This window comes from Platalea leucorodia (assembly GCF_965183815.1).
Source record: "Platalea leucorodia genome assembly, chromosome: W".
In the NCBI taxonomy this organism is placed as follows: domain Eukaryota; kingdom Metazoa; phylum Chordata; class Aves; order Pelecaniformes; family Threskiornithidae; genus Platalea; species Platalea leucorodia.
This window is the reverse complement of record NC_138859.1, coordinates 11,205,942-11,233,422: the sequence shown is the minus strand read 5'-3', so window position 1 is coordinate 11,233,422 and position 27,481 is coordinate 11,205,942. Positions and strand designations below refer to the sequence as shown.

The 27,481-nt window shown below is 41.8% G+C and overlaps 1 pseudogene across 1 annotated transcript in view; it reads left to right on the top strand.

Annotated features, from left to right (window-relative positions):
- The window catches only part of LOC309601735 (trafficking protein particle complex subunit 13-like), a 46,956-nt pseudogene that overhangs the window by 18,333 nt on the left and 1,142 nt on the right, over positions 1–27,481 (top strand). The window contains exons 3-4 of the transcript in view: positions 13,123–13,317; positions 27,255–27,355. The product of the transcript in view is annotated as a trafficking protein particle complex subunit 13-like (transcript). The remainder of the gene's footprint in view (positions 1–13,122; positions 13,318–27,254; positions 27,356–27,481) is intronic.

Below are 27,481 nucleotides of genomic sequence, written 5' to 3'. Positions count from 1 at the left end.
CCGTTTCTTTAAGCCTGTGGAGGGGCTGTCATTAGTAACATGAAATACTTTTCAACTTCATTTGGCAGGAGAGAGGGAGATGATTGCATATGAAGGCGTACCACAAATTGTAGAGAAAGAGAAGACACTAATCCTGAGTAGGATAATACACAGAAACCAAAACAGAACTTGGCTTGGGAAAGGAAAGATTATTAAGAAGTTTTAGGCTTTTCTATTGCCATGTCTACCCTCAAATCATGATGGTAGCCTTGGAGGTCAGCATTATGGCACTATTTTCCTAGGCATGGCAAACTGTATTACATTCCGTATGTATGCAGTATTTAATATAAGCTTAAAATTCTTAACTGTAATAAGCTAAAACTGATCCTATGATTGTACAAATAATTAGTACTGAAAATTTATCAAAAAATAACTGCCTTAGAAAGAAGGATTCTCTTTCTATTCTTGTGTGGTAAATCACTGGCTTAAACAATTAAGGATTTTTTTTTTTTTTAAGTTTCATTGCACATATCTATCTTAAGTGATGGTTATATGGCCAAGTTAAAGGTTTTTCCAGTCTACAGCATTTCTCTTCCTACCCTGCTCAGCTAATCTTACTCTTTCAGAGACTACTGATTTTCTGTATTTTATTATGTTACCTTTTTTTATTCTGCTTACTGTTCACACTGCTTTCTGCTACAAGGTGCACTTGTTTTTACTCCAGGGAGGTTCTCAACACTTCCAATTTCCAATTTGTATATCAAAACTAATTTGATTCCTAAGACAAAGTGACCTCTGCTGGCCAGTTAGACGGGAGAAAGTATGTGGAGGAGTAACAATAGAGACTGCCAAATGGAGAAATACACAGGAACTCCTGGACCTCAGACATTATATTTGATTCATCTTGTGGTCAAAAAAAGAGCGCCTTGAGTAGAAGCAAATGCAAAATTTGGGGCTAAGTCAGGCACTTGACTGTAACAAATGCTAGTTATGCATCTATTGTATGAGTTGTCTTCTACTAAAACAGGGGGAAAAATGCAGCTGGATCCAAGGAGAAATGAAAAGAATTGGAGAAAACACAAAAATAGGAAATATATATTACCATCTGTTAAATAAAGAGGTAAAGCTTAATAGAGCAACTTAAACAACTGTAAGGCATTTCATACTTTATTCAATAGAGCTTGCCTACACACAGCATTAAAATGTGTGGGTTTTTTAAAATTCTCTGTATAAATTGCTGTAGCTGCCTTTTTGAGGCTGTAGAGCTACTTAAGCTTTACATTAAACGCACTTCCAAATAACAGCTTCTGACTTAACATCTGATGACAAAGAAGAAAATCCCTAACACGATCTTCTTTCAGGGGTTGTTCCAATTCTGAATCTAATCCATTCAAGAAAACTGCTACTTAAGTTCAGTCACATTTAATAGGACAGGATACCATTTACAAGAAAGATCAATGGAGGCCGTAGGTGGGCTACAACTACTGTACAAACATTGCTTGGAGTAGTGTGTTGTGGCAGGAGAGAAGCATTGCTCCTAGCATATCTCCTATTAAACTTCATGTTTATTCTTAGTTCTCTCTTTCATATTTTCAACTGCTCACTACTAACTTTGATGAGGGGAACCAATAAATCCAGAGTGGACTGGACAGCACTGCAAGATCTCTCAACACTCAATTTATCCTTACTGTGTGACAGTGTAGTAGGTTGACCTTGGCTGGATGCCAGGTGCCCACCAAGCTGCTCTATCACTCCCCCTCCTCAGCAGGACAGGGGGGAGAAAATAAGATGAAAAAGAACTCATGGGTCACGATAAAGGCAGTTTAATAAAGCAAAGGCTGCGTGCGGAAGCAAAAGGAAAACAAAAGATTTATTCTCTACTTCCCATCAGCAGGCGATGTCCAGCCAGAAAGTCTGGGAAGTAGGGCTTCAGTACGCATAGCGGTTGCTCCAGAAGACAAATGCCTTAATAACGAATGCCCCCTCTCCTCCTCCTTTCTCTTAGCTTTTATTGCTGAGCATGATGTCATATGGTATGGAATATCCCCTTGGTCAGTTTGGGTCAGCTGTCCTGGCTATGTCCCCTCCCAAGATCTTGCCCACCCCCAGCCTACTGGCCTTCGGGGGTGAGGGGGGGGGGAAATGTTGGAGAGGCAGCCTTGATGCTGTGGGAGCACTGCTCAGCAGTAGCCAAAACACTGGTGTGTTATCAACACCTTTCTAGCTACCAATACAAAGCACAGCACTATGAGGGCTGCTATGGGGAAAGTTAACTCCATCCCAGCCAGACCCAATACAGACAGCAATCTTCATGCAGTCGGTTACCTTTCTCCTTCAAAACAGAAAGAGTGTCAAGAACCTCTTCAGAGTTCCTTAAGAACTGCAAAATATGATAATATTCAAAGACTGGCTGTAGTAGTTGTACTGTCAAGTACAAGCCCTATAGCTTACTGGATTTATGGGGGAACTATCCCCAAGGTTAAATGGGATGAAGCATTGGTTAGTTATCTGAAAATTTCTCTTGAAATAATCTTTATAGAGCAGTAACTTTCATTTTGCATACTACACTATTGTCGTGTTTAGGTTTTACTCCAGTACAGATCATATGTAAACAGAGTATTTATTAAAATGTTGATGGCATTAGCTAACCCTTTAGGAATTTGCTACAACTGGCAGAATACTTACTTAATTTGTAAACATTCTTTGTTTCTTGTATATTTAAAGGAAGGGCTTTATAGCCTAAATAAAAAACAGTGAAACCAATAACAGGAGCTATCATTACATGCTTTTCCACTGAAGCCAGGAACAGAGAGATCATTTATGCTAAAATCTATTTTGCCTTAAATAGGCTAGATTGTTTCACAGAGTCATGCAGTATGTCTTAATCACAGGGTAAGGAAGGAATCTTTTCCTGTGTAATAACTGCACTTTATTTTGCACTAAAATTTTTCATCCCGCTAGATCAAGTGGTAAATGACAATACCAGTAAATACTGCTTTAATTGAAGGTCAATTGCAATTTATCATTCAATTGAACAAATATGCATTTAACACCCAATTGGTTTTGTATCATTACTGTTCCAGCATATAAGTGTGATAATTGTTAGAGAAGAAAATGTTTTACACTCAAATTATAAACTCCTGTAACCTGCTTGTATGGAAATATATTCTTCTAACTATGCCTGATGAAAAACAGCTAATGAAATATTCAGTGTAGAAATTGTTTCAGTTGCACTTCTGGTTTTGTAACAAGTACAAAGTAAAATCACTCATTCATACTGAGAAAGAACTAAGTCTGCAACTTCAAAAGAAATCTTCATACACTGTTTGAAGGCTACATAGTCATACTGGCAAAATGCAACTTGTTTACTATTTCTGTCTCTCTCCTACCTCTTATTACCATACAGTTACGTCCCCTTCAACTTGTGTCAGTTTAACTTCAAAATAGATTATAAATAAAGCTATTTACATTTTTTGTGTGGATAGTTGTGGTTTTACTGTTTTGGTTTGTTGATATATCTAGAGTAACAGGTAAATTGCTTTGGTTTTTGGTTTTTTTTTATTGTATTGGGTTTGTGTGGCAAGGTTTTGGTAGTGGGGGGGCTACAGGGGTGGCTTCTGTGAGAAGATGCCAGAAGCTTCCCCCATGTCCGATAGAGCCAATGCCAGCCGGCTCCAAGATGGACCCACCACTGGCCAAGGCTGAGCCAATCAGTGACGGTGGCAGCACCTCTGGGATAACATATTTAAGAAGGGGGAAAAACTGCTGCGCAACAGCAGCCGGGAGAGAGGAGTGAGAATATGTGAGAGCAACAACTCTGCAGACACCAAGGTCAGTGAAGAAGGAGGGGGAGGAGGTGCTCCAGGCACCAGAGCAGAGATTCCCCTGCAGCCCCTGGTGAAGACCATGGTGAGGCAGGCTGTCCCCCTGCAGCCCATGGAGGTTAATGGTGGAGCAGATATCCACCTGCAGTCCATGAAGGAACCTGTGCCAGAGCAGGTGGATGCCCAAAGGAGGCTGTGACCCCGTGGAGAGCCCATGCTGGAGCAGGCTCCTGGCAGGACCTGTGACCCCATGGAGAGAGAAGCCCATGCTGGAGCAGGTTTGCTGGCAGGACTTGTGACCCCCCGTGGGGGACCCATGCTGGAGCAGTCTGTTCCTGAAGGACTGCAGCCTGTGGGAAGGATTTATGCTGGAGCAGTTCGTGGAGAACTGCAGCCCGTGGGAGGGACCCCACGCTGGAGCAGGGGAAGAGTGTGAGGAGGAGGAAGGAGCGGCAGAGACAATGTGTGATGAACTGACTGCAACCCCCATTCCCCGTCCCCCTGCGCCGCTCCGGGGGAGGAGGTAGAGAAGTCAGGAGTGAAGTTGAGCCGGGGAAGAAGGGAGGGGTGGGGGGAAGGTGTTTTTAGATTTGGTTTTATTTCTCATTACCCTACTCTGATTTGATTGGCAATAAATTAAATTAATTTCTCCGAGTCGAGTCTGCTTTGCCCGTGACGGTAATTGGTGAGTGATCTCCCTGTCCTTATCTCGACCCATGAGCCTTTCATCATATTTTTCTCCCCCCTGTCCAGCTGAGAAGGGGGAGTGATAGAGTGGCTTGTTGGGCACCTGGCATCCAAGCCAAGGTCAACCCACCACATAAATACCTATTGATGTTGGGTGTTATGCATTTTATTAGATGTGTGGGATGTAGTTTTATTATTTTTTTCCCCTGTATGGACTCATTCCCTTAATTTAATAAGCTGGTCATAAATTTATCCATCATTTTAAATTTTATACATAGGAAAGTCTTAAATAAATACTGTCAAAACTAACTAAGGTTGCGAAGTGCCAATACAGTAGCTGAGAAATATGACAAGCCACTGAGTAGAATCTTTAACACTAGTTAACTAGGAAAGCCAGTCACCATTTTCTGTATTAAATGGCTACCTTTAGGTGACTTAGATATTTGGATGACCAAATCCAAGATGGATCTTTAGGATGACCTTAGATATTTCAGCCAAAAACATTTCCACCTTTTGTCAAAACAAAAGCTAGGGAAAAGTACATTTCAGTGCTTAACCAAGTCCTGAATTCCCTCCTGCATATGCTTTGGAGAACTTGATCTAGGGCAGCTATGCAGGGTTTTTCTCATTTTCCTAAAAAAAAAAAAATCTACTTAAATGCCTCTGGCATGAGAGGAATAATTTGCACCACTTCAGTTTAACAATAAAAAAAGAAAAAACAAACGCCTGAATGCTGCTATTTTAGTTTTCAGTTCTCTACTAATTCAGAAGTAACATACCCGTTCACAGCACGCCCTGTATTGCAGGGATGCACAACTCTGCACAAGACTGCAGCTAATTGGGACAGATTTGCTGTATTACTCCTTCACAATGACTGGAGCCACAACCAGCACGTTCTTGGGCTGATGCTCTACTTTCTAGCTACTAGCATCTTGACAGTGCCAGTTGTACTCACTCTCTCATCTCATGCCTTTATCAGGCTCTAATTCTTATGGCTATGCATGTAACCATGCAAATATACTGCCACTCCAGGTACCCAGAAGTATTACTTATAGGGATTTGGATTCCAGGAACTTGGTCTGTAAAAGGCCAGTTCCTTCAAACTGAAGCAGTTTTGTCAGAACCACAATTTTAAAACTGTTTAAATATTTTAAAAATAATTAAAATAACAAAAATAAGTACAAAGTGCTACTATTTCATATTAATCTCTCCCCCCCCCCCCCCCCCCCGGTGATGTTAATGCAATATAATTTGCTAGAGCTACACTTTTTTCAAAGGCTTTATTTTCAGTAGATAAAATGCATATGCATCTTTTTAAAAGATTTTAAAACATTCCAAAAATGTTCAGAGAAATTAAATAGGCATAGTTATGTTTGTATACTTTTTAATATGATTCAGCTACAAAACATTGGAAGTTGGTCAAAAAAAAAAAAAAGCCCAGCAGAAATACAGAATTTTTTCTTCAGCTTTCTTGTTTGACTTCTGAAGAAACTACACAGACCTGTACAATATCATCATACTCGTATGTTCTCTTCAAAAACGTGTCTGTAAGTCTTAAGCCAGAGACACTCTAGAAAGGGAAAAGATTTATAAGTGTTATTAGAAGGAATTACTAAGCTTATAAAACAGCTATTTTATAACAAAACTGCTATAAAGACTTACTTGCAATCCCTGCACTGAAGACAGCAATGTAAGTGCAAGATGGAGGGAGGAACCTGGGTGCAGCTTTCCAAGTTGCCTTCCTGAAACTCCACACCAGTGGATGGAATTAGTATTGCACATTTCTAAAACCAGATCCATAGTCCTTTCACTGCTAGAGGAAATTGAAAAACAAGAATAAACCTGTGGGCTTTTTTTAAGCATTCAAGGACTGCAGACATGTAACAGCTTGATTACTTTATTGTTCAGGTTATTATTAATCAAGCATTTATAATTAATTTATGTAATTATAAGAAGGCAAGCAAGATTTACTGTGATGTGCAGTAATTCAGGTGCATGTAGTTTTGTCTGACACGAGCATTCTGTCATGGGTTTAACTATACTAGATAGCATAATACCGCTCACATTTTGGATAGATGACAAGATTTTCGTGAGAAGTAACTGCAGACAAGATACATGCTTTAGTCCCTGGCTTCAACTAATATTTAGACTTACTTTATTTAAATGTCACTCTTGCCACCCTTTAATAAAGGACTACCATGGATCATAGTGTAAACACAAATCAAGTCAAAACATGGATAACTATGTACAAAAGACTACGTCAACAATGTTTAGCAGGCATTCTAGGAGTGGTGCAGAACTAGCAGTAAAATCAGACTGGATACAAATGGCATCATTTATTCTCATAAAATTACTTGTAGTTTAAAAAAATTCTATATAAGCACTAATTTTGTTTAAGAACTAAGATGATTTGTGATTTAAGTATGGGGTGCAATCTTCAATGATACTGCAGCCAGTTCCATGGAATTCCACTACAGATTTTTGGCAATTTCCTAGTTCAAATAGTATTAACAGATCATTATGGAAGTTTGTTTGTTTGTTTGTTTGTTTTTTAAATCATTGTAATTCAAAAGATGTGTTTCAAGTAATAGACCAGTAGTTTCATGTTGCTACAACCCATAGTAAAGACCAGATCTGAGTTGCTTCGGGAGAAAGTACTGAAAAATAGAACCAAGACAGCCACAACTTACCCACTCAGGAAAAAGCACAAGAATCAAGTGACATCATTACATGCAATTTGTTATTTTACATGTAATGTCAAAAGGTTCTTCCAAATTTACGGTGTCTGGTATTGTCTCCAGAGAAAGCCTTACGTCACCATAACCAGGAGCCTGAGAAGGTACAAGAATGCATATTTCTCAGACGCTGGATAGCAAAGTTGAAATTTCTACTACTTAAGTTCTCATTTACTGCAACAAGCTTAAAATAAGAGCAATTTGAAGAAAGAAGATGATTGACTCTTCATGCTTTTGATTTGTACCCAAATCACAGCAGTGCTCCATCCACTACCGAATACCACCTTCTTGATAGGTTTAACAGTTCATTAGACAAGGATGATCTGTGCAGTTTATTTATAGGAAACAATACACACTTTGTTCATGTCCTTAAAGTTTGAATACCCATATACGCTTCCTGAGAAGATCAGCTTTATTCTAAGACCTCTCTGTTAGACGGATAACAGATATACTATGGACAACATAAGTATAGTTTTCCTGCATAAGCCCACCACTATTCTACATCCTTAGAAAAAGCATTGTTCCTAAGAAATTGAGAGATTGTTCATCCTCCTTGCCATTTCAGTCCTCCAAGCCTCTGCCAAAATAATTAATTGCCACCAGTTAGAAAGGCACATGATATGAACACTTGTCAGCTACCCAATTCTGTCAAGAGCCGAACACATTTCATATGGTCTACTAACAAACCTATGATAAATATCCTAGTTACCACCAACTGGGGCTGATTCGACAGTAACCTGCAGATAAAAAGCTTTAGATTTTTCAATCCCCACAAATGATAGATTGTAAGGAAAAAAAACCAAGGGAAAAACTTGTCCTCCCTGACCAGGTTTAGTTGTGACACATGTTCCAATTCTGCTGATAGAAGGATGCTGTAGTAAAAGTTACATTTATAGCTGAAAAGATAGTCCCAAAGAGGCCCAGAAAGCCAGTTATTGACATGTTGGGGACAGGTTTTAGTCATATACACTTCATTACAGACTGAAGACAGATGACATTTTAGAAAGCATATTAAATTGGACATTAGAGTGAGCAAAGGGATGTCAAACTGATGGAGAATTCAGACCAGTAGAGCAATCTAAGTTTAGAAACTTTCAAGAAAGAGAACTAATTATCCACCATTGGAAAAGGGCACACATTTTCAGCTGTATTAGGTGACAGGAAGGAATCCACTGGAAAAATTATACCTAATTCCCTAAACAACAGGTAGTTTGCCATAACATTAGACTCCTCTATTAAGAGAGATATATATTAAGAAAAAAAACCAATAAAACCAGTATTTTATAGAATAAACTTTGCAGCAATTGACAAAATCAAGACAGGATCAGAGTAGATGAGAAGGCCTAAAACAGCACATAGCCATTGGTATTAACAATGAGATAACTGCAAGAACTGATGGCTAGAGATAAAGGCCTTACAATAACACTAAAAGGAGGAATGTAGTCTTCATCCAAAAATGAGAGAATTGCTCAGAGTATGGAATCAACTAGACAATTTCTTGCTTGTGCTACTCAAGAATAACGTTCTTTAAAGCTACACAGAGAGCTAATCAGAAGGAAGCCCACCACCCAGACAAGGGCAGTCTCTGTAGTATGGGCGGGCACAAAGCCAACTGTTTTAGGAGAAGCAGCTAGAAGGATAAAAACACTCTCCTACATGCATGTTTAGCAAAAAAAATGTTATAAGGCAAACATGGCAAAGTCAAGGAGATTTTTACAAAATGGAATGGCATGCACTGTCATAGGTAATCCTCCCTAATTCACTGAGGCTACATCTACGTTAACAAGTGATGCAGGAGACAGTGTCTACAGCAAATCAGTTGGTGCTGAGGACCTGACATCTATTCCATATGTGCCCTGGGGTTTACTTTGGACTGGTTCTAGTCTAGTCCTGGACTGAATGCCCATGAGCAGATGGAGCACCCTTGGCATACTGTGGACATGCATTGTCTGGTTTAATGCCATCCAAAAAGAACATAGTTTGTGAATTCCAAGACCACTCCACAAAACAAACCAAATTATGGTTGATTGTGAAGAGCTGTCTCTGAAGAATAGCCACGAGCAGGTTGAAAGCTTATGGGTAAGAATTAGAGACCAAGGCAACAAAGGGAACCTTGTGGTTGGCGTTTACTACAGGCTGCCCGACCAAGGGGAGACTACTGACGAAGCCTTCTTACTCCAGCTACAGGAGGCATCACACTCGCAGGCTCTCGTCCTGCTGGGGGACTTCAACCACCCCGACATCTGCCGGAAAAGTAGCACGGTGAGCTGCAGGCAATCCAGCAGACTCCTGGAGTGTATCGAGGATAACATCTTAGGCCAGGTAATAGACAGCCCTACCAGAGGGGCCGTAATACTGGACCTGTTGGTCACCAACGCAAGTGAGCTAATCAATCATCAGAGGTGTCAAGATTGGAGGCAGCCTGGGCTGCAGTGATCATGCATGCACTGTTGGAGATCGCAGTCCTGAGGGATATGGGTCAGGCAAAGAGTAAAGTCAGGACCCTGAATTTTAGGAAAGCAAGCTTCCAGCTGTTCAAGGAGTTAGTCAATAGGACCCCCTGGGAAAGTGCCCTCAGGGACAAGGGAGCAGAACAGAGCTGGCAGATCTTTAAGGATGCTTTCCATAGGGCACAAGAGCTCTCGATCCCCAGGTGTAAGAAATCAGGAAAGGAAGGCAAGAGACTGGCATGGCTGAGTCGAGACCTGCTGGTCAAACTAAAGGGCAAGAAGGAAATGCACAGGCAGTGGAAGCAGGGACAGGTATCCTGGGAAGAGTACAGGGATGTTGCCCGGTTGTGTAGGGATGGGGTCAGGAAGGCCAAGGTGCGGCTGGAGCTGAACTTGGCAAGGGATGCAAAGAATAAGAAGAAGGGCTTCTACAGGTATGTCAGCCAGAAAAGGAAGGTCAAAGAAAGTGTACCCCCCGATGAACATGACTGGCAAACTGGTAACAACAGACAAGGAGAAGGCTGAGGTACTCAACAACTTTTTCGCCTCAGTCTTCACTGGCGACCGCTCTTCCCACACCTCTCAAGTGGATGGACCGCAAGACAGGGACTGGGGGAGCGAAGTCCCTCCTGCTGTAAGAGAAGATCAGGTTCGTGACCACCTGAGGAACCTGAATGTACAGAAGTCTATGGGACCTGACGGGATGCATCCCAGAGTCCTGAGGGAATTGGCTGATGTAGTTGCCAAGCCACTCTCCATGATATTTGAAAAGTCATGGCAGTCGGGTGAAGTCCCCGGGGACTGGAGAAAGGGAAACATTGCACCCATTTTTAAAAAGGGTAGAAAGGAGGACCCTGGGAACTACCGACCTGTCAGCCTCACCTCTGTGCCTGGGAAGATCATGGAACAGATCCTCCTAGAAGCTGTGCTATGGCACGTGGAGGACAGGGAGGTGATTCGAGACAGCCAGCACGGCTTCACCAAGGGCAAGTCTTGCCTGACCAACCTAGTGGCCTTCTATGATGGAGTGACTGCATCAGTGGACAAGGGAAGAGCTACGGATGTCATCTAGCTGGACTTCTGTAAGGCCTTTGACACAGTCCCCCACGACATCCTTCTCTCTAAATTGGAGAGATATGGATTTGATGGGTGGACTGTTGGGTGAATGAGGAATTGGCTGGATGGTCACATCCAGAGGGTAGTGGTCAACGGCTCAATGTCCAGATGGAGATCGGTGATAAGTGGTGTCCCTCAGGGGTCCGTTCTGGGGCCAGTGCTGTTCAATATCTTCATCAATGACATAGACAGCGGGATCGAGTGCACCCTCAGCAAGTTTGCAGATGACACCAAGCTGAGAGGTGCGGAGGGACCTGGACAAGCTGGAGAAATGGGCCTGCGTGAACCTCATGAGGTTCAACAAGGCCAAGTGCAAGGTCCTGCACCTGGGTCGGGGCAATCTCCGGTATCAATACAGGCTGGGGGATGAAAGGATTGAGAGCAGCCCTGCGGAGAAGGACTTGGGGGTACTGATGATAGACAAAAAGCTGGACATGAGCCGGCAATGTGCTCTCGCAGCCCAGAAAGCCAACCGTATCCTGGGCCGCATCAAAAGAAGCGTGGCCAGCAGGTCGAGGGAGGTGGTTCTGCCCCTCTACTCTGCTCTGGTGAGACCCCACCTGGAGTGCTGCGTCCAGCTCTGGGGTCCTCAGCACAGGAAGGACATGGACCTGTTGGAGCAGGTCCAGAGGAGGGCCACAAAAATGATCAGAGGGATGGAACACCTCTGCTGTGAGGACAGGCTGAGACAGCTGGGGTTGTTCAGCCTGGAGAAGAGAAGGCTCCGGGCAGACCTTATTGTGGCCTTTCAGTACTTAAAGGGGGCTTATAAGAAAGAGGGGGACAGACTTTTTAGCAGGGCCTGTAGTGATGGGACAAGGGGTAATGGTTTTAAACTAAAGGAGGGTAGATTCAGACTAGATATAAGGAAGACATTTTTTACGATGAGGGTGGCAAAACACTGGAACGGGTTGCCCAGAGAGGTGGTAGGTGCCCCATCCTTGGAAACATTCAAGGACAGGCTGGATGGGGCTCTGAGCAACCTGATCTAGTTGAAGATGTCCCTGCTCATTGCAGGGGGGGGTTGGACTAGATGACCTTTAAAGGTCCCTTCCAACCCAAACCATTCTATGATTCTATGAAATTTTTCCCAAGTCAAGTCTGTTTTGCCCATGATGGTAACTGGTGAGTGATCTCCCTGTCCTAATCTTGACCCACAAGCCTTTCATTGTATTTTCTCTCCCCTCTCCAGTTGAGGAGGGGGAGTGATAAAGCAGCTTGGTGGGTGCCTGGGAGACAGCCAAGGTCAACCCACCACAAATATTTACAAAAATATGAATAAGCTGCTGGAGTTTTAGTTTTATTTGTTGTCTATGGGAGGGATTGTTTTTCTTAAGTATCATTCTTACACACCAGCCTTTCCCATGCTGTGAAGCTGAGATAATTGGTTCTCAGCATCTGAAGTACCTTCCTCCCTTTTCCTTATGTTTGAGAAGATAGTTGAACTACTGTTGGAGCAGTCAGTTGCAAGAACTCTTGAAAAATAGGATGAGGAATGTATTCAGTTTTGTAAAGCAGACTATATTTCCCTTTGCTTTAAAATCTATTCCACAAGTTGTCGAATAATAATGTCGTGGTTTAACCCCCAGTAGACATCTAAGCAGCACCCAGCCGCTTGCTTACTCCCCCACAATGGGATGGGGGAGAGAATCAGAAGGGTACATGTAAGAAAACTTGTGGGTTGAGATAAGAACAGTTTAATAGGTACAGCAAAAGCCGCACACGCAAGGAATTCATTCACTGCTTCCCATCGGCAGGCAGGTGTTCAGCCATCTCCAGGAAAGCAGGGCTCCATCACGCATAACGGTTACTTGGGAAGACAAATGCCATAACTCCAAACTTCCCCCCCTTCCTCCTTCTTCCCCCAGCTTTTATTGCTGAGCATGACATCAGTTGATTTTTTTTTTACTTATAATGAAATCAGTATTTTAACATACTATTCTAAATTATATTTATTGTGCTTTGCTTTTTTTCAGAGCTGTATACAAGCCTTGACTAATGAGATTAAAATGCAGTTTCAAAATTACTAGCACTGTTGTTCAAATGCTAAGACGCATAATAAATTATAACATAGCAAAGGTGATTTCCACTGCAGTTCTCTCTGGCTCAGCTGAATCGGCTTTCTTCTCATCTAAACATGGTCTTTTAGTTCTACATAAATACCAGAATTGTTTTCTGTTGTGAAAACACAAAAATGCAATGTGTTTTGCCATAAATAAAATACACACTCAGTAAAACTGGGGAGGGATTGGAAGAAAGGTTGAGTTCTTCTTAAATCCTCATGAAAATAACTGTTTAAATTAAGGTACAATGTTTTTTTCTTTTAACGAGTCTACTTTTGGCTCAAGGACTTATTTGCAACCTATGGATACATGTCAGTACTTATACTGCCTAAAACCAAAGCAGGAATTTGCAGAGAAAGCTGGAGTAATAAAAGGTGTAATGGTGATTTGTAAACTAGACATCATATGGAAAACGAATCTGGGTGAACAAGGAAGGCTGCAAACTAGCCAACTCTAAAGAATGGTAAGTCTTTAACTTAAGCATCAATTTAACTTAGCATCCATTTTTAAGGCAACCCAATGAACAATTGCATAATGACTTGAAGGAAAAGTTCAAGCTGCTTACTTTCTGCACCTCATTCTGAATTCACATGTTTCTGTACATATTTTGGAAAATTATTTAATACAGATGCTGAGCACACATTTGGTCAGTGAAGTGTGGAAAAAACACTATTCCAAGGGACTGTAGCTGAAAAAAAGCATTCTTATTCCTTTTGGTCATGTGAATGGCGACATTTTTTTGTTTTCTTGAGGATTTTTTTCTGGCACATAACATGCCTCTTTTTTCATAGCACTGAAAAAAATAACTTAATGGATTGTGCACTTGAACTGCCAGAATCAAGTAATCTATGTAGCAAAATACATTGGTTAGAATAAAATTAACTTCTTGTATGCCATTTGGCAACAAACTGAAAAGCACTGACAAAAGAACTCCTTTAAGTATGCCAAATGTTGACACAGAAGTCTGCTCCCTAATTCATACAGACATTTTAGCTTCTTTCAGTAACAATTTTTATGTATAGCATAATACTATTTATCTTTCATGTCTACAGTTTTGATTGAATCTATTCTATTCTGGTTGTTTTATAAATTGTTCATGAATTTTAAGTTGTAATTACTAGCTTGCTTAAGTCAGCTGCACAGCCTGTCTACTCTTATGCCTAAACCTGACTCGCATCTTTTGAATTGAAGATGGTGGCATATGGGAGACAAGTAAAAAAGCTTTGACAATTATATCTTAGTCTGAGTTTGCAAAGTTTGTAATTGGGTTTCTGTCTCTGTCTCTCCCACCCTTTCCCCCAATATCTTCTAGTAAATTTAGCAGTTCTGTAGGGAAATCAATCACATCAACTTGGAACTGGGCAAGGAGACTTGGATCCTGGAAATTGACAGCTAAGTCACTAAAACTTCTCTTTGTTTTTAATTTAGGTGTCAAGTATCTGTATAACCCCATCAAATCAGAAACTGGCCTTTTTTCTAAACTTAGTTACTCCCATTACTTTAAAACTTGTTGCTTGTTTTTGGTTTGTTGTGTTTGGTTTTTTGTTGTTTGGTTTTTTTAAACTAATAAATGATCATATTTTCAACTGACCTTTTCTATAATTTCTCTTTAAAGACAGATTTTCCCTTCCTAAATTGGTATTCTCTCTCTCTTCATCCCTTCTTGTTGAACCTTTGAGAATTGCACTTGAAACAAACAGTGGTCATTAAACCTGGAGTGTGGAGATGTGTTTATTAGTTTTATTTACTCATCCATCATTGTTTTGTGCTAGTGATTAACAAAGAAACAGGAGATATTTTTTGTACTTTGAGCAACATCTGTCTTTGGAAAAGCATCAAATGGATTTTGTTTTTTTCCCTTTTGTCCTGGTTTCAGCTGGGATAGCGTTGATTTTTCTTCCTAGTTGCATTGCAAGTCCCTCTTGTCTTCTCATCTTTTAAGTGCTATCAGATTATTTCATTTCTAGGCTCCTTTCACCTTCCATCATTTTCCTCCTAATCTACTTACTAGCACTATAACCATTATTTCTCTCACAGGCCCAGAATTTTAAAAACAAAGGAAGTTGTGGGTACAAGGAATCTCCTGCATACCTTTTCTCTCTCTCTTGTATTTTGACTACAAGTCTGTGGGAATAAATGAGGCTGTGTTTGACTTTGACGAGATGCAGCTGTGCCCTTGAGGCTTGTTACAAACAGGTTTGCGAAAACTTAGAGGCAGCAAAATAAGGATGTGATTAGATACGTTTCTGAAAAAGAAAAGTTGCGTGCACCAACTTGAAGAACCAATAAGCAGCGCGGAAGAGACGCGTGAACGTAAGGCAATAACCAATGAAATGGGTTTTGCTTGCTCGTGAACGCTAGATCATATTATAAAAGGGATAGATTGTAAAAATAAAGTGTCTTCGCTTGTCTTCGCCGGAACTCATATGCGGAGTCCGTGTCTCATTCCCTTCACAAGTCAACCACTTTATTCTATAAATATGACAGCCTAAGCGAGCATTTTTTTTTTGGAGCCCTCCCTGCTAGGCAGTGAGGCTGCATGGCGGTGATCTACCCCTGCCCTGGGACACCTCTCAAGGCTGCTCCTCGAGGCAGAGAGACCTTTTTCCGATGACAGATCTTTGGTAAGCAACCAATATCGCGTATAACTTTTTTCTTGGTAACTTTGCATGCTGAATTGATGCTAATGAAACATATAAGCTTTGCATATATAATCCTTTAGTTATAAACCATTGACCAAGTCTGAGACTAGGACTGGATCCAGCCGCACCTAGACTCCTCTCTGAGGAAGGAGTTTAGAAAGCAAGGGGGTCCTTTCTGAACCTCGTGACTCAGTGGGAGGGTCTTCCTTACTCTTTGTATTTCTTCACTTAGACATAAACCATTGTCCAAGTCTGAGACTAAGATTGGACCTAAGCTCCATCAGGAGTTTAGAAAACAAGGGGGTCTACTCTGAACCTCATGACTCAACAGGAGGGTCCTCCTTACTCTCTGCATCTTCAGTTTCTCTGTGAATCATTCTAACTTGAATGTAACTCAATTTCACTTTGTATGATTCTTCCATGCAGTAATTAATAGAGTGAACCTTGCCATCGAACTTTCTTAAGTCACACTTTCACAACATCATATTAAAACCACTTTTGCTAATACCTCTGTTGGTGATTCTTTAAGCGTTATAAATCACCCCTGACCCATTCGCGACAAATTGGCATAGTCAGCAGGATGGCAAGTAGTATCACTGATTACTTATGAAAGCATGGAATAAGTACGAGTCCTAAATTCTCAGAAGAATGGGCTCATGATAATTGGCATGATTGGGAAGCTATTGAAAATCGGCTAAATATAGCCCGAGGACATATAAGAGATGGAAAAGGGAAAGGAATTATTTGCAAAATGCTAGGTACTTGTTTAGAAGCTGCTCATCAATATGGAAAGAATAACAATAAAAGGGAGCAGGACCTAAAAGAAGAAGTAGAAGGCAGGAAGGCAGCTGAATCAATACTGTCTTTGAAATTTGAACAGCTGCAGAAACAGTTACAGGAGGAAAAGGAGAAAAACTGAAAATTAGAAGAAAGGATCGAAATGATGCTTGTGCATGCTCCTCATCCCCCTAACATTGTACAGATTAGATAATTAATTGCATCCCCAGAAGAATGGGATGGGAATATATGGGGTAGCCCCAATAGTAGTAATTCAGGCGATGATGACTTTTTACTTTCTTCAAATCCCCCTGAATATGAAGCCAGGCCTATTATTAAAAGAGAAATGTCTGAAGGACCTCGCGGTGGTGCTCTGCGATATACTATATGAACCACTCCCTGGGATCTGATACAATTGACAAATTTACAAGAAAAAAATGGCAGAAAGCCAGGTGAAACTGAAACAGAGTATTTGTGGTGAGTCTGCCTGACTGGCAGCGACCGAATACTTCTGGCTGGAGATGAAGCGAATGGCTTTTGGGGTCCGGGAGTTCTCTTAAATTTAGGACCCAAACTGGCAGATGCATCCCATTCTATTACTAGCAGGATAACTTATTGGGCTGGAGGAATAGATGCTATGGAATGAGGTGAACCCTCCGTAATCCCCATAAGATCTCTTAACAAGCTCTCTACAGCCATCACAAAAGCTGCCTGCATACAAACCATGCATAGACGAGAACCTGGTGATATCCCAATATCTGCTACAATTGATTATGCGATGCTAAAACCACTACTTAGAGGAGCCCCGGCAGTTCTTAAATTCTACTTAAGTGCAAAGCGGGATTAAATTAGAAGAGACATAGAACACAATGAGGGATTAGGTGAAAATGACCCCTGCATCCATATCCCTACCTGGGCAGAATTAATGCATGACATTTTAAACCATGCCTGTGAAATGGGGTGGGACGATCCATTAGTCGAAAAATCAAACCCAAGGCCCTGAACAGGAGAACACCGAGTCAGACCAGTAAAAACACCCCCACAGGGACCAGGAATTAAAGAAAATATACCTAAAGACTCTCGAGCAGAATCCTGAGAAAGGAGCTGTGGAAGAAAGCATTAGCACTAGGCACTCCCCAAACTGCGATTCAAGGTCAGCCTACTGGCATTATCTTGGATCTAATTGAAGCATTCCAGAGAGGAGATAACAGTGAAAGGAAGGAGGTATTTCAGCTCCTCCTGGCCAGTCCCCAGAAAGGGAAACAATCCCTTCCTCTCTCTTAAGGAGGAATCGCAGGACATGAAGTCAAAACACAAGTAATGTCCAGAAGTCTATTGGGCCTGCCTGTCCGGAAAGTGGAAGCTTATCAGTGGATAAGTGATGACGACCCATATATTTTAATTTCAGTCAGTCCTCAAGGACAATTGGTAAAGTTTTAAATAGATATGGGAACACAAATTTCAATATTAACACAACAGGATGCCGAGATGCTGGGTGTACGACCTGGATGGAAAAGAGTTAAAATTACTGGAGTGAATGGGGCAAGTGCTGTTTGCCAAACCGTGAAAATTAATCATCTATGGCTCCCTGGCGAGAAGTGCATGTTGTCTACTCCCTTTGCAATCAAAGATCACAATGAAAATATTTTGGGTTTTGAATGGCCCAACCTGGTGCTTGCCAGACATTCAAATATTAACCCAGACCCTGATAAAAATTGGGAGGCTACAGTGCATGTACTCCACGCTGCTCCTGCACTCCCTGAATCAAAGGTTACTAACGTACTGCAATACCCAATTTCTGCTGCAGCACAAAATGGGATTTCTGAAGTAATAGCAGACTTAGAAAAGCGGGACATTATTTCCAGAACCCACTCCCCGTATAATTCACCCATCTGGCCAGTCCAAAAGCCAGATGGGAGATGGCATCTGTCAATTGATTTTTGGTGCTTAAATGCCAATGCAGCTCCACTAACGGCTGCAGTACCTAATACTGCAACTTAGCCACATTACAAGCAGCCGCACACCCATGGATGGCAGTGCTAGATGTTCTTTATAGTCCCCTTGCAGGAGAAGGATAAAGAGAAATTTGCTTTTCCTTGGGAAGGCATACAATACACCTTTAACAGACTCCCACAGGGGCATAAACATTCACCCACAATTGCTCATGCTGTGCTTGCTGAACTCTTACAGACAGTCTCACTCCCTCAAGATGTGAAACTGTACCCATATATAGATGATATCCTAATCAGAGGGACCTCCCCTGAAAAAGTGGGGGAAGCATCAGCAGCAGCGTGGCAAACACTACATAAAGCAGAAGTTGAAATTCTACCCGAAAAATGTCAGGGACTGAGTAGAGACGTAAAATTTTTAGGTACTTGGTGGATTGCAGGTAGTGCAGCAATCCCACTGTACACCCTCAGTAAAATAGAACAATTGCAGATGCCCCAATCTAGGAAGGAATTACAACAACTTATGGGTACTGGAGGAAACATGTACCTGGATTTTCTATTATTGCTCACCCATTGTATTCACTTTTACGAAAGGGAAAAACGTGGGAGTGGAACCCAGAGCATGAAGAGGCAGTCAAAACTTTGATACAGGAATTAAAAACATATCAGTCACTGGGGCCAGTACATCCCCGCGACCCTATTATAGCAGAATGGGGTTTTGCAGAACATTGTACTTATTGCAATCTATTCCAGACCGGGCCGAACAGGCCAAAAAGGCCTTTAATGTTTAACTCGACTGCATTTAAAGAGACAGAACAGAGATATTCTGAATGGGAAAAGGGACTTTAGTTCGAGCAGTTAAACAAGCTGAAAAAATACATCAGGGACAACTAGCGGACCATTTAATTTACTTGAAACAGTCCTAAAAGGAACTGCTCCCTCAGAAGGAATTGCACAAAAACCCACCATCAGAAAATGGTATGCCTATCTGATGGGAGTAGAAGAGGAAATGCAATTGACTGAAGGACAGACAAAAAATTCCAAATTCCAAATCCCTATAAACACTGACCCACTAGCACTAAAACAACCTTTTAAACCTTTGCCCATTCTGGATGCACTGCCCCTCACTTGAGGGTACACCAACAGAAAACATTTGGTTTACAGATGCTTCAGCAAAAAGGGTAAACAGTAAATGGCACTATAAGGCCGTTGCATTAGATATTGCCACCAGCAAACAAATAATAGAAGAAGGTGAAGGTAGTGCACAAGTAGGGGATTGAAGGGCAGTTGTTCTAGCAGCACAGAATGGAGTAGTCAGAATAGTCCCTTCCAACTCAAACTATTCTATGACTGTATGATTCTATTGTATGTGGGGATGATCCAAGATATTTGTTTCAATAGTGCATTCCTAATCTGAACCAAAACAATGACAGAGAGGCACAGTACAGGTAAAATTCTGGGCCTGTGAGAGAAATAATGGTTATAGTGCTAGTAAGTAGATTAGGAGGAAAATGATGGAAGGTGAAAGGAGCCTAGAAATGAAATAATCTGATAGCACTTAAAAGATGAGAAGACAAGAGGGACTTGCAATGCAACTAGGAAGAAAAATCAACGCTATCCCAGCTGAAACCAGGACAAAAGGGAAAAAAACAAAATCCATTTGATGCTTTTCCAAAGACAGATGTTGCTCAAAGTACAAAAAATATCTCCTGTTTCTTTGTTAATCACTAGCACAAAACAATGATGGATGAGTAAATAAAACTAATAAACACATCTCCACACTCCAGGTTTAATGACCACTGTTTGTTTCAAGTGCAATTCTCAAAGGTTCAACAAGAAGGGATGAAGAGAGAGAGAATACCAATTTAGGAAGGGAAAATCTGTCTTTAAAGAGAAATTATAGAAAAGGTCAGTTGAAAATATGATCATTTATTAGTTTAAAAAAACCAAACAACAAAAAACCAAACACAACAAACCAAAAACAAGCAACAAGTTTTAAAGTAATGGGAGTAACTAAGTTTAGAAAAAAGGCCAGTTTCTGATTTGATGGGGTTATACAGATACTTGACACCTAAATTAAAAACAAAGAGAAGTTTTAGTGACTTAGCTGTCAATTTCCAGGATCCAAGTCTCCTTGCCCAGTTCCAAGTTGATGTGATTGATTTCCCTACAGAACTGCTAAATTTACTAGAAGATATTGGGGGAAAGGGTGGGAGAGACAGAGACAGAAACCCAATTACAAACTTTGCAAACTCAGACTAAGATATAATTGTCAAAGCTTTTTTACTTGTCTCCCATATGCCACCATCTTCAATTCAAAAGATGCGAGTCAGGTTTAGGCATAAGAGTAGACAGGCTGTGCAGCTGACTTAAGCAAGCTAGTAATTACAACTTAAAATTCATGAACAATTTATAAAACAACCAGAATAGAATAGATTCAATCAAAACTGTAGACATGAAAGATAAATAGTATTATGCTATACATAAAAATTGTTACTGAAAGAAGCTAAAATGTCTGTATGAATTAGGGAGCAGACTTCTGTGTCAACATTTGGCATACTTAAAGGAGTTCTTTTGTCAGTGCTTTTCAGTTTGTTGCCAAATGGCATACAAGAAGTTAATTTTATTCTAACCAATGTATTTTGCTACATAGATTACTTGATTCTGGCAGTTCAAGTGCACAATCCATTAAGTTATTTTTTTCAGTGCTATGAAAAAAGAGGCATGTTATGTGCCAGAAAAAAATCCTCAAGAAAACAAAAAAATGTCGCCATTCACATGACCAAAAGGAATAAGAATGCTTTTTTTCAGCTACAGTCCCTTGGAATAGTGTTTTTTCCACACTTCACTGACCAAATGTGTGCTCAGCATCTGTATTAAATAATTTTCCAAAATATGTACAGAAACATGTGAATTCAGAATGAGGTGCAGAAAGTAAGCAGCTTGAACTTTTCCTTCAAGTCATTATGCAATTGTTCATTGGGTTGCCTTAAAAATGGATGCTAAGTTAAATTGATGCTTAAGTTAAAGACTTACCATTCTTTAGAGTTGGCTAGTTTGCAGCCTTCCTTGTTCACCCAGATTCGTTTTCCATATGATGTCTAGTTTACAAATCACCATTACACCTTTTATTACTCCAGCTTTCTCTGCAAATTCCTGCTTTGGTTTTAGGCAGTATAAGTACTGACATGTATCCATAGGTTGCAAATAAGTCCTTGAGCCAAAAGTAGACTCGTTAAAAGAAAAAAACATTGTACCTTAATTTAAACAGTTATTTTCATGAGGATTTAAGAAGAACTCAACCTTTCTTCCAATCCCTCCCCAGTTTTACTGAGTGTGTATTTTATTTATGGCAAAACACATTGCATTTTTGTGTTTTCACAACAGAAAACAATTCTGGTATTTATGTAGAACTAAAAGACCATGTTTAGATGAGAAGAAAGCCGATTCAGCTGAGCCAGAGAGAACTGCAGTGGAAATCACCTTTGCTATGTTATAATTTATTATGCGTCTTAGCATTTGAACAACAGTGCTAGTAATTTTGAAACTGCATTTTAATCTCATTAGTCAAGGCTTGTATACAGCTCTGAAAAAAAGCAAAGCACAATAAATATAATTTAGAATAGTATGTTAAAATACTGATTTCATTATAAGTAAAAAAAAAATCAACTGATGTCATGCTCAGCAATAAAAGCTGGGGGAAGAAGGAGGAAGGGGGGGAAGTTTGGAGTTATGGCATTTGTCTTCCCAAGTAACCGTTATGCGTGATGGAGCCCTGCTTTCCTGGAGATGGCTGAACACCTGCCTGCCGATGGGAAGCAGTGAATGAATTCCTTGCGTGTGCGGCTTTTGCTGTACCTATTAAACTGTTCTTATCTCAATCCACAAGTTTTCTTACATGTACCCTTCTGATTCTCTCCCCCATCCCATTGTGGGGGAGTAAGCAAGCGGCTGGGTGCTGCTTAGATGTCTACTGGGGGTTAAACCACGACATTATTATTCGACAACTTGTGGAATAGATTTTAAAGCAAAGGGAAATATAGTCTGCTTTACAAAACTGAATACATTCCTCATCCTATTTTTCAAGAGTTCTTGCAACTGACTGCTCCAACAGTAGTTCAACTATCTTCTCAAACATAAGGAAAAGGGAGGAAGGTACTTCAGATGCTGAGAACCAATTATCTCAGCTTCACAGCATGGGAAAGGCTGGTGTGTAAGAATGATACTTAAGAAAAACAATCCCTCCCATAGACAACAAATAAAACTAAAACTCCAGCAGCTTATTCATATTTTTGTAAATATTTGTGGTGGGTTGACCTTGGCTGTCTCCCAGGCACCCACCAAGCTGCTTTATCACTCCCCCTCCTCAACTGGAGAGGGGAGAGAAAATACAATGAAAGGCTTGTGGGTCAAGATTAGGACAGGGAGATCACTCACCAGTTACCATCATGGGCAAAACAGACTTGACTTGGGAAAAATTTCATAGAATCATAGAATGGTTTGGGTTGGAAGGGACCTTTAAAGGTCATCTAGTCCAACCCCCCCCTGCAATGAGCAGGGACATCTTCAACTAGATCAGGTTGCTCAGAGCCCCATCCAGCCTGTCCTTGAATGTTTCCAAGGATGGGGCACCTACCACCTCTCTGGGCAACCCGTTCCAGTGTTTTGCCACCCTCATCGTAAAAAATGTCTTCCTTATATCTAGTCTGAATCTACCCTCCTTTAGTTTAAAACCATTACCCCTTGTCCCATCACTACAGGCCCTGCTAAAAAGTCTGTCCCCCTCTTTCTTATAAGCCCCCTTTAAGTACTGAAAGGCCACAATAAGGTCTGCCCGGAGCCTTCTCTTCTCCAGGCTGAACAACCCCAGCTGTCTCAGCCTGTCCTCACAGCAGAGGTGTTCCATCCCTCTGATCATTTTTGTGGCCCTCCTCTGGACCTGCTCCAACAGGTCCATGTCCTTCCTGTGCTGAGGACCCCAGAGCTGGACGCAGCACTCCAGGTGGGGTCTCACCAGAGCAGAGTAGAGGGGCAGAACCACCTCCCTCGACCTGCTGGCCACGCTTCTTTTGATGCGGCCCAGGATACGGTTGGCTTTCTGGGCTGCGAGAGCACATTGCCGGCTCATGTCCAGCTTTTTGTCTATCATCAGTACCCCCAAGTCCTTCTCCGCAGGGCTGCTCTCAATCCTTTCATCCCCCAGCCTGTATTGATACCGGAGATTGCCCCGACCCAGGTGCAGGACCTTGCACTTGGCCTTGTTGAACCTCATGAGGTTCACGCAGGCCCATTTCTCCAGCTTGTCCAGGTCCCTCCGCACCTCTCAGCTTGGTGTCATCTGCAAACTTGCTGAGGGTGCACTCGATCCCGCTGTCTATGTCATTGATGAAGATATTGAACAGCACTGGCCCCAGAACGGACCCCTGAGGGACACCACTTATCACCGATCTCCATCTGGACATTGAGCCGTTGACCACTACCCTCTGGATGTGACCATCCAGCCAATTCCTCATTCACCCAACAGTCCACCCATCAAATCCATATCTCTCCAATTTAGAGAGAAGGATGTCGTGGGGGACTGTGTCAAAGGCCTTACAGAAGTCCAGCTAGATGACATCCGTAGCTCTTCCCTTGTCCACTGATGCAGTCACTCCATCATAGAAGGCCACTAGGTTGGTCAGGCAAGACTTGCCCTTGGTGAAGCCGTGCTGGCTGTCTCGAATCACCTCCCTGTCCTCCACGTGCCATAGCACAGCTTCTAGGAGGATCTGTTCCATGATCTTCCCAGGCACAGAGGTGAGGCTGACAGGTCGGTAGTTCCCAGGGTCCTCCTTTCTACCCTTTTTAAAAATGGGTGCAATGTTTCCCTTTCTCCAGTCCCCGGGGACTTCACCCGACTGCCATGACTTTTCAAATATCATGGAGAGTGGCTTGGCAACTACATCAGCCAATTCCCTCAGGACTCTGGGATGCATCCCGTCAGGTCCCATAGACTTCTGTACATTCAGGTTCCTCAGGTGGTCACGAACCTGATCTTCTCTTACAGCAGGAGGGACTTCGCTCCCCCAGTCCCTGTCTTGCGGTCCATCCACTTGAGAGGTGTGGGAAGAGCGGTCGCCAGTGAAGACTGAGGCGAAAAAGTTGTTGAGTACCTCAGCCTTCTCCTTGTCTGTTGTTACCAGTTTGCCAGTCATGTTCATCGGGGGGTACACTTTCTTTGACCTTCCTTTTCTGGCTGACATACCTGTAGAAGCCCTTCTTCTTATTCTTTGCATCCCTTGCCAAGTTCAGCTCCAGCCGCACCTTGGCCTTCCTGACCCCATCCCTACACAACCGGGCAACATCCCTGTACTCTTCCCAGGATACCTGTCCCTGCTTCCACTGCCTGTGCATTTCCTTCTTGCCCTTTAGTTTGACCAGCAGGTCTCGACTCAGCCATGCCAGTCTCTTGCCTTCCTTTCCTGATTTCTTACACCTGGGGATCGAGAGCTCTTGTGCCCTATGGAAAGCATCCTTAAAGATCTGCCAGCTCTGTTCTGCTCCCTTGTCCCTGAGGGCACTTTCCCAGGGGGTCCTATTGACTAACTCCTTGAACAGCTGGAAGCTTGCTTTCCTAAAATTCAGGGTCCTGACTTTACTCTTTGCCTGACCCATATCCCTCAGGACTGCGATCTCCAACAGTGCATGCATGATCACTGCAGCCCAGGCTGCCTCCAATCTTGACACCTCTGATGATTGATTAGCTCACTTGCGTTGGTGACCAACAGGTCCAGTATTACGGCCCCTCTGGTAGGGCTGTCTATTACCTGGCCTAAGATGTTATCCTCGATACACTCCAGGAGTCTGCTGGATTGCCTGCAGCTCACCGTGCTACTTTTCCGGCAGATGTCGGGGTGGTTGAAGTCCCCCAGCAGGACGAGAGCCTGCGAGTGTGATGCCTCCTGTAGCTGGAGTAAGAAGGCTTCGTCAGTAGTCTCCCCTTGGTCGGGCAGCCTGTAGTAAACGCCAACCACAAGGTTCCCTTTGTTGCCTTGGTCTCTAATTCTTACCCATAAGCTTTCAACCTGCTCGTGGCTATTCTTCAGAGACAGCTCTTCACAATCAACCATAATTTGGTTTGTTTTGTGGAGTGGTCTTGGAATTCACAAACTATGTTCTTTTTGGATGGCATTAAACCAGACAATGCATGTCCACAGTATGCCAAGGGTGCTCCATCTGCTCATGGGCATTCAGTCCAGGACTAGACTAGAACCAGTCCAAAGTAAACCCCAGGGCACATATGGAATAGATGTCAGGTCCTCAGCACCAACTGATTTGCTGTAGACACTGTCTCCTGCATCACTTGTTAACGTAGATGTAGCCTCAGTGAATTAGGGAGGATTACCTATGACAGTGCATGCCATTCCATTTTGTAAAAATCTCCTTGACTTTGCCATGTTTGCCTTATAACATTTTTTTTGCTAAACATGCATGTAGGAGAGTGTTTTTATCCTTCTAGCTGCTTCTCCTAAAACAGTTGGCTTTGTGCCCGCCCATACTACAGAGACTGCCCTTGTCTGGGTGGTGGGCTTCCTTCTGATTAGCTCTCTGTGTAGCTTTAAAGAACGTTATTCTTGAGTAGCACAAGCAAGAAATTGTCTAGTTGATTCCATACTCTGAGCAATTCTCTCATTTTTGGATGAAGACTACATTCCTCCTTTTAGTGTTATTGTAAGGCCTTTATCTCTAGCCATCAGTTCTTGCAGTTATCTCATTGTTAATACCAATGGCTATGTGCTGTTTTAGGCCTTCTCATCTACTCTGATCCTGTCTTGATTTTGTCAATTGCTGCAAAGTTTATTCTATAAAATACTGGTTTTATTGGTTTTTTTTCTTAATATATATCTCTCTTAATAGAGGAGTCTAATGTTATGGCAAACTACCTGTTGTTTAGGGAATTAGGTATAATTTTTCCAGTGGATTCCTTCCTGTCACCTAATACAGCTGAAAATGTGTGCCCTTTTCCAATGGTGGATAATTAGTTCTCTTTCTTGAAAGTTTCTAAACTTAGATTGCTCTACTGGTCTGAATTCTCCATCAGTTTGACATCCCTTTGCTCACTCTAATGTCCAATTTAATATGCTTTCTAAAATGTCATCTGTCTTCAGTCTGTAATGAAGTGTATATGACTAAAACCTGTCCCCAACATGTCAATAACTGGCTTTCTGGGCCTCTTTGGGACTATCTTTTCAGCTATAAATGTAACTTTTACTACAGCATCCTTCTATCAGCAGAATTGGAACATGTGTCACAACTAAACCTGGTCAGGGAGGACAAGTTTTTCCCTTGGTTTTTTTTCCTTACAATCTATCATTTGTGGGGATTGAAAAATCTAAAGCTTTTTATCTGCAGGTTACTGTCGAATCAGCCCCAGTTGGTGGTAACTAGGATATTTATCATAGGTTTGTTAGTAGACCATATGAAATGTGTTCGGCTCTTGACAGAATTGGGTAGCTGACAAGTGTTCATATCATGTGCCTTTCTAACTGGTGGCAATTAATTATTTTGGCAGAGGCTTGGAGGACTGAAATGGCAAGGAGGATGAACAATCTCTCAATTTCTTAGGAACAATGCTTTTTCTAAGGATGTAGAATAGTGGTGGGCTTATGCAGGAAAACTATACTTATGTTGTCCATAGTATATCTGTTATCCGTCTAACAGAGAGGTCTTAGAATAAAGCTGATCTTCTCAGGAAGCGTATATGGGTATTCAAACTTTAAGGACATGAACAAAGTGTGTATTGTTTCCTATAAATAAACTGCACAGATCATCCTTGTCTAATGAACTGTTAAACCTATCAAGAAGGTGGTATTCGGTAGTGGATGGAGCACTGCTGTGATTTGGGTACAAATCAAAAGCATGAAGAGTCAATCATCTTCTTTCTTCAAATTGCTCTTATTTTAAGCTTGTTGCAGTAAATGAGAACTTAAGTAGTAGAAATTTCAACTTTGCTATCCAGCGTCTGAGAAATATGCATTCTTGTACCTTCTCAGGCTCCTGGTTATGGTGACGTAAGGCTTTCTCTGGAGACAATACCAGACACCGTAAATTTGGAAGAACCTTTTGACATTACATGTAAAATAACAAATTGCATGTAATGATGTCACTTGATTCTTGTGCTTTTTCCTGAGTGGGTAAGTTGTGGCTGTCTTGGTTCTATTTTTCAGTACTTTCTCCCGAAGCAACTCAGATCTGGTCTTTACTATGGGTTGTAGCAACA